The sequence below is a fragment of the Anopheles coustani genome, chromosome 2, assembly GCF_943734705.1.
Source record: "Anopheles coustani chromosome 2, idAnoCousDA_361_x.2, whole genome shotgun sequence".
NCBI classification, from domain to species: Eukaryota; Metazoa; Arthropoda; class Insecta; order Diptera; family Culicidae; genus Anopheles; species Anopheles coustani.
This window is the reverse complement of record NC_071289.1, coordinates 25,479,074-25,486,789: the sequence shown is the minus strand read 5'-3', so window position 1 is coordinate 25,486,789 and position 7,716 is coordinate 25,479,074.

Sequence of the window (7,716 nt, the reverse complement as noted above, 5' to 3'; positions counted from 1 at the left end):
CGCCCGGAAAACAGGGCCCTCCCACACTACCCCGGGTGCACTTTCGGAAACCCAAACTGCTGATACGCGCCGTGCGCTAAAACCGTCCACTCGCACCATTCACACACACACACACATGTTACCTCACTTTCTCACTCACTAACGTGCATTAGCAACGTACCGGAGGGTAACACACCGTTCATATATACACACCTGCGCTTAAATTCAATCCACTTTCTTTTTCACGGCGGTTTGATTTCCCGCCCGCCTTTTTCCCGCAGCGCGCCCTGTTTTCGATCGATTTCGTCTGAAATGTGTGTCTTGTGTTTGGTTGGTTGTTTTTTCGTTTCGTTCCGTCGTGCTTTGCTGTGTTTTTATTTTTCGTTTCGGTTTATGCAACCACCAGCTAACTGCAGCTGAGCTGCCTGCAACGCCCGGTGGGAGGAGGAGGTCTTTGCACTATTCGAGTACGGGGAGAGGGGGAGGGGTCCTTTCCCGTTGACACCGGAATGTTCACGTTCTCGCACCGGGAGACACACTTACTTTCGCACTCGGGGAACGTTGTAGATCCTGGAGGAGTCTCCTGGCGCAGGATGCAACAGTGTCTTGTTGATTTATATTGCACCTTTTATCCTTCAATCATTCGAAAGGTACACTATTTAGCTTCCTCCTTTCTACGCGTTTTGCAAATGCATTTGTTCAGTGTTGGATAGATTTGTTTACTATTTCCGCTTCAAGTCACAATATACGTCCGTACTTATGCTACCCCAGATTAGCATAGCTTTTTCGATGCAAATCAGGATCGTTTTTCTTTTCCCAAAATATGAATAACTCCCGCTACAAATGATCTCTTTAGGCGTGAATTATTTTCACGAGCGCTTTCACACCGCGCGGATTACCATCATCATTTATACTTCACCCTGCTCGTGCTTATTCAACTCCTACACCTCGATCGCTGCAGCTGATAAGAAGCGCAGGAGGAAGAAGAAATGAAAGAGGAAAGAAAAACCCTCCATTCCAACGCCAGAAAGAAATGGAAATTAATTTCACTTTTCATTTTCGTACCATTCATTTCACCGGGAGGATTAAGCGCAATGCGTACGTTTGCCGGTTAAAAACCCCACAACGTCGTGTCCATATGGCATTGTTTTCATATGTGTGGTTGTGTGTGTTTTCCCCCGCTTCCTAGCGGACGAAGCGAAGCGCAGCATCATAAAATCATCAATCGCAAGATCGTCCGTGATCGTGAGCGTCGTGTTGTGGACCTCGCGTATCACATAACACCGAGCCCGGGGATGATGCGCACCGGTGGTTTGCGCATCGTCTGGCGGGTTACGAAACACATCCTACCCAACCTTTTCCCGGCGGTCGTGGCTTGGTGATGGCTTTAACGGAGGTTTTCTTCACCGACAGAACGAAACGGACGGCATTTTCGGAGCCAAAGAAAGACGGCACAAAATAATTCCACACACATTTTATAACCAACGAAAGAGAAAATGCAGCCGAGCGATCCACGGTCCCAACTTTTCGTGGTGAGTAGAGGAAAAATTGTGTTGATTCAATTTTCCTTAACCTTTCGGCCGGCTCGAAGTGTGCAACTGTTGCGGTACGGGATTTCGTTCTGCATTTTTCATTTGCTTGAAGCAAGCAGAATTTAGTTCACATACCGTCATGCTCCTGTTAACGCGCGCGTCTATACGGTTCACTCGGGGTGTTATTAATGGTGACCCAAAATCCTGAATTGCCTGAACGGATTTCCAACCAAGGGCCTTTATTTCACGGTGCTGACGAAGAAGCTGAGGTTAATTACAAATTTCACGTCAGTTTGGGAGAAAACTCTTAAGTGTTTAATTTTTAACTTTCAAAAATTGTTGTTTTAAGTAATGAATATAATAAAAAATAAACTCTCTGGTTCGGGTTTTAAAATAAAAATATAATAAAAATGTAACAATATGTACGTTTATTGATTTATAGATGATTGAATTATGAAAATCCATCTAGAGCGGATCTCCAAAAAAAAACACACTCAAACAAAAATCAGCTCTTCGAAATTATACACTAGTAATTTTTGCTGGTGGCGGTAAAGTTGAGCGCGCGTCAAGTGCCTGTAATTCTAGTGTCATATTTGGTGATCGACATGAGACATGGTTTTATTTTGTAACTAATGCCAGTTTAGTCGAAACTGTTCAGTAAAAAGTAATTAATATTTTCATAATCACAAGAAAAATGTCACATTTAACAACCTCAAAATCATGTTTGACAATTTTAAAAGAAAATTGCATAACCAAGGGAAATTGCTGTGCGCCAAGGTTGTCACCAAACATATCATTACTCTCCGTGCCATAAACTGACGCAATCAACCATTTCGAACCCACCCACGATGGTTCGAATATTGTTGCATCCCTAATTACTGTCGTCCAGCATGAACCGTCACCGGTTGACGATCGGAAGCCAATGTTTGGACAATGTTGAAGCCCAGGGCCGCTGAATTCCTGGTTCGTTCACCGTCAAATGACAACAACCTTCACCCTACCGAGTTTGCACCCTCGCGTATGCTGACTCGGATGACACGGTGTCTGCAACGGAAAGCGAAGCAAAACAGTACGCCTCATCAGGCACGCTTCCGGTGTTGATTTACCCAAATGAGCAAACAGTGGCCAACCACTTTACCCAACGCTCCGTTCGGTTGTTTCACTTGCGAAGGAGTCTGGCCTTCTTGGCCGATGGCGGAGTCTTTGCTTTTTATTATTATAATCTCCAGCTTTTCTCTTGCCTTTCCGTCCACCGATTGAACGTGTATCGAACGAATGAAGTGGTGTCTTGGGGCCGCGTTTGTCGCGAAGAAATATTTCGTGACGCTCGTTAACCAACTCCACGCCCCGTGTGTTCAAGGGAGGGCGGTAGCGGATAATTAATTACCAACTGACCCGTTCCGGGGCGTCGGTATCCTCCACGTCTCCGCACGTGCCACAAGCGTGAAATGCTTTCCACGGTACATACACACACACACACATTTATATTGTCGTACCGAAAAATGGCAATCGATTCCGATACCGGTTTCGATCCCTACGCCACCTACGAGTGTGTGTGCGCACACGCATGTCGCCCAGTTTCCGGTTCCGGTCGACACTCGAGCTGTACGCAATTTAGCAAAGTGAAAGACCGAGTCTTGTTGAGTGTGTGTATGAAGTATCTTTTTTTTTTACCTTTAAACACGTTGATTGCGAAGGCTCATTTCACTTCGCGCTACTCCCACGTCTGGTCGAGGGAGGAAGGGAGGGAAGGGTGGTACGGTTTTCTCCGTACACGAAGCCTTTGCCCACTTTGTTTGCCAACATCCGTTTAAGTTTGGCTCGTTTGGCTCGGTTTCGGTGCGAGATCGCGTTTACCTTTTTGTGCTTCTTTCCATTTGTCCAAAACGCTGGAGAGAAAGGGCTCGAGTTTGTTTTTTTTTTTTGTAGGAAAATAAGCATACACACTGTTGCGTTCAAGGCTCCCGGCCGTATAGATGCAGCACGACAATCCTGGCCGGCGGACGAACTCAAAGCGACCCGTTGACGGCGTCAACGTTGCTGCACCGTTCAACTTGTCAAAGCGAATGCATTCCAGCGTTCCCGGGGGGAGGCAGACGAGCTGAAAGGCAAAACGGTGCGGCCAATTATGCCGCCGAGTGATATTTAACCGTTGCCCAACCAGCCCAGTTGTTGTTGGCCGGCCCAAACTTAATCTGCCTTCGGAAAAGCCATTTAGTGCCCCTTTTCCGAAGGTTTGTGGTTTCGCTGGAAAAAAGGGTACTTGCCGTCGGTTGGCTTGGGTTTTTCTCACGCACCAGTTTGCAACGCAACGTGAAAATGATCCCCAGCCAAGGCCCATGGCCAGCGCACCGGGAGCCGCACCGGACTTGGGGCGTTTTCGGAGGCTTCAGACTTCGGCACAAACGCTTCTTTTCACCACCTTTTGACCGAGGGTCGTTTACCAAGACGAGGGCGCGCGCGCCTCACACAATGTGTCGGCTAATGGTCTTAATTGTCGTCGGGCAGGCTGACCTCGCGCCAGATGATGCCTGCGTGGAAAACATGTTGGGGCCGCTTGTTTTAGAGGTTGTGGTAACGCTTTTTTCTCTTCTTATTGCCACTTTTTTCTTATTGTCTTATGGCGCTGCGAAACGATGAAACGATAGCCATAATCAACTTGGATCGCGCTGTTTGAGGATCAACCTGCCAAAGCTACTCCCATTCTCACGCACGCACCCTCTCGATTACCATACTGCACCTCAGCGGTTTGATGGCTATCCAAGAAACAATGTCACGATCACGATTTGACAGTGAAAAATCATTGCGACGCTGTAAGGTCTCGGGAGTTTTTGGGAGTGGCAGGCAGTTACACTTTGTGTTTTGGTTCATCGCATCTGCTGACAAATGTTTTCGAAGGCTGTTGGGCACAGAGACGAGGGCGAAAAGCATTCCAATTGTTTACCCAGATGAAGCAACAAACCCACCGCAAATCGATCGTGCCATCTGCGAATGTGAAACAGGATCACGATCGAGAAGGTTGACCGTGTTTGCAACGATTACGACCGCAGCCACCGCAAATGTTTTCCCAGTGTTTGCGGTGGATAAATCTGTGGTTTCGATTTGTTGCCCCCAAAACGGTCCCAAAGGGTCCAACGCCTCAACGCCTCGGCCGTAGGGAATTTTGCACGAAGTTGTCTAGTGTGGTCGGAGAAGGGTAGCGTGAAAGGAAAACGGGGAAGAAAAACAAAGCCAAGAGTGTACTAATGCACAACCCAACCATGGCGAACTTTCCACGCCATTGGAAAAAGTGAAACTAGTGAAATGTAACGAGCGCGCTTTTCAGCGTTCACCGGAGCACGGGCCAAACAACAATGGGGCGTTCGGGGCTGCTCTTTATCCGCCACATTCCGCACGCTCCATTCCGGCACCGAAGTGCTCTGGATCTCGGTGCGCGCGCGCGCGCGATGGTAGTGAACTGTCGCCCAAGGTTCAACCTTATCCACGCGACGGGACTTTTGCTCGGGAGGGAACGTGGGAGGATGCCAGGGGAGGGGAGGGAGGGCGGTAGATAAATCCACTGATTGATCTTTTGTAGTTTTATGGAGCCTTTTGCTTGATTGAAGTGAGCCTTTTCTAGCGGATGCCGATTTATGGCGTACTGTTAAAGGAAAGTAATGTAAGGCAAAACAAATAGCAGAGGTATTGCTTTACGAAAGAGGAAAGCTCCAAAAGTTTTGACTCATAAAAACAAGGGTGGTCATAGTTTACAGTTACCCTTTACCATGTTGGTGCGATGTTTAACAACGCTCATCTAACAGCGTTGGTTTTATAAAATATTGAAATGTTCTCATTGCTATAAAAGTTGAACTTAAAAATAACTTAGAAAAACTGAAAACGTCAATTCAGAAATTCATAACCGTTTTCAAATATTTTCTCTTGATCATTCAACTGGAGTGTCAAGTTTCACAGCTTACACGAATAACATTTTCTTCAGCTAATATCCAAAAACTTTCATTCATGTGCGAAAATGCTAGGATGAATCACTTATATATTGCACCATTATTTCAGAACCCTCAACCACTAAGTCATCGTTTATTGAAATTGTTGTTGATCACGATCACAGGCGTTGTTTTATCATTTAACATAGAGTATCATAAACAGCACATGTCACTCGTCTTCTTTAAGCGTCGCTTATAATCCATTCGAGCACTGCACCATACAATTTTCTTTTCAAGTTTTCCACAGAAAAACAAAACTGTCAGAATCCACTTGAAACTCTTAAGAACGCATTCCAAACACTAATTGTCCACTAGAATAATTAATCACATCTAAAATTCAGCTTCTAGCACGGTTTTGATTCAAAAGACTTCAACAGCCGTACAGGCGAGGAACCCGAATTATAATACACAAGTTCGATCAAACGAATGGCGCCCGCTTACATACTTCGAACCGGGATGCAGCGGAAATTGTCCGTGAAAACTCAACACACTGCACACTGCGGTGTGTACACACACTGTGGGTCCGAGGCAGCAAAGGATACACGACACCGCACCGGGTCTTCGAACCGCTAGTACATCACTGACGGGCCACTCGACGTAAACTGAACGATAAACCATAAAACAAACGCAGGTAATCCGCGGTAAAACCGTTGCCACCGTGTTGCCGTTGGGGTGCCCACCACCACCACCACTACGTGCACGAATGCACTCCCACTCTCGTGCATGGCCCCCATGCGAGGGCCCCAGAGTAGGAACACCTTCTTCCCCTTCTCCCGACGTTGGCGACCGGAATGGGTGGAAGTGTTCCGGTTGCATTACCAAGACACGAGGGGGCGGTGGAGTGCGGTGGGGGTGAGTGTAAATTCTCCGATTGAGTAATGTATGACCCCACCAACGCAATGGTCCCTCTTTCCGCGTGGACCTTTCCTCGTGTGCTTCTACGTACGTGGATCAGTGGATTCAGATTAAAATATCAACCGTGCTTGTTACTGTTTGAAATATTACGTTTTGAACAACGCACCAACTGCTGAACACAAACTAAAGGCCACCAAATTGATTTAAAGCCTCCACCACTGCGGAAGTGAAATCCAACGCGAAACAGTACACGGACAGAAATCCGCCGTTCGGAAGAGAAAAGTTCAGACTGACGGAATGGACCGCTTGGAGCCGCGAGGTTCCAAATTATGCCCGTTCGTTCGCGTCGTCTTTCTCTTCGGCAGCATCGCGGGATCTTGCGAGTATCTTCCTCCATCTCGTTCACTCGTTCATTCTTTCTCTTTTCCGTGCCTTTCCCTCTCACTACGCGGCTATGTTCGACGCATACACTAGCGCTGGTCGCGATCATCGCACCTTTTTCTTTTCCTCCGCGGGGGGGAAATGCGAGTCGTATCGTCTAACCGCAAATGCTGAAGAAAGGACGCACGGTGGGTGAAAGAGTGGACTTTTGGAAGGAGATTTCGTAACAGCAATTTGTCACTGATTCGCTCTCGTTTCGTGTGGAACTTAGAAGAACGTATCTGAATACAACATATAGCATTGTGAAAACATCGAAAATGTGATAATTTTGTAGATTCGGTTTGACATGATTTTTAAACTATTTTTAAAAATTATTTTTAAATAATATTTTTAAACTATTTTCCTATGTTTTAGATGGAGATGGGCATACTCAAAATGATAAGTTTCAGGCAGTTGATGTAATGTAAAGTAATGAAATATCCATGTGTGCTTGACGAGAGAATCCTCCAAATCATTAATTTTTTCGGCTGAAATGATTAAATTCACTTATTGTTTTTCTTATATATTTTACATGAGATACAACATAATTGAATTAGACACTAATCAAATTTCCTTTTTTTCCTCATTTTTCCCTAATAAACTGAATTATTTTGTGCAAAATCTGATGTGACTCTAGGAGATGGATAAGTTTTAAATTGAATTTCTAAATTCTTTTCAATTTTATTATATTACCGAATCTTCTCATAAACCACCCGAAATCCAGTTTGATCTGTATTTTTGATGATGCTATTGAGTCAAAAAACTGTGTGCATCAACATGTGGACAATTTTAAAATGGGGTTCATACGGAACAAGAGATTATTTTATTCAAAAAGAAGAAAATCATGTGAAAAATATTCGATGGCCCGCTAGCGACCCACTGTGGGACGGGAAGAGCCAAACGAAACCAAACCAAGAAACCCAAACGGGCAACATATTCGACCTTCCCGC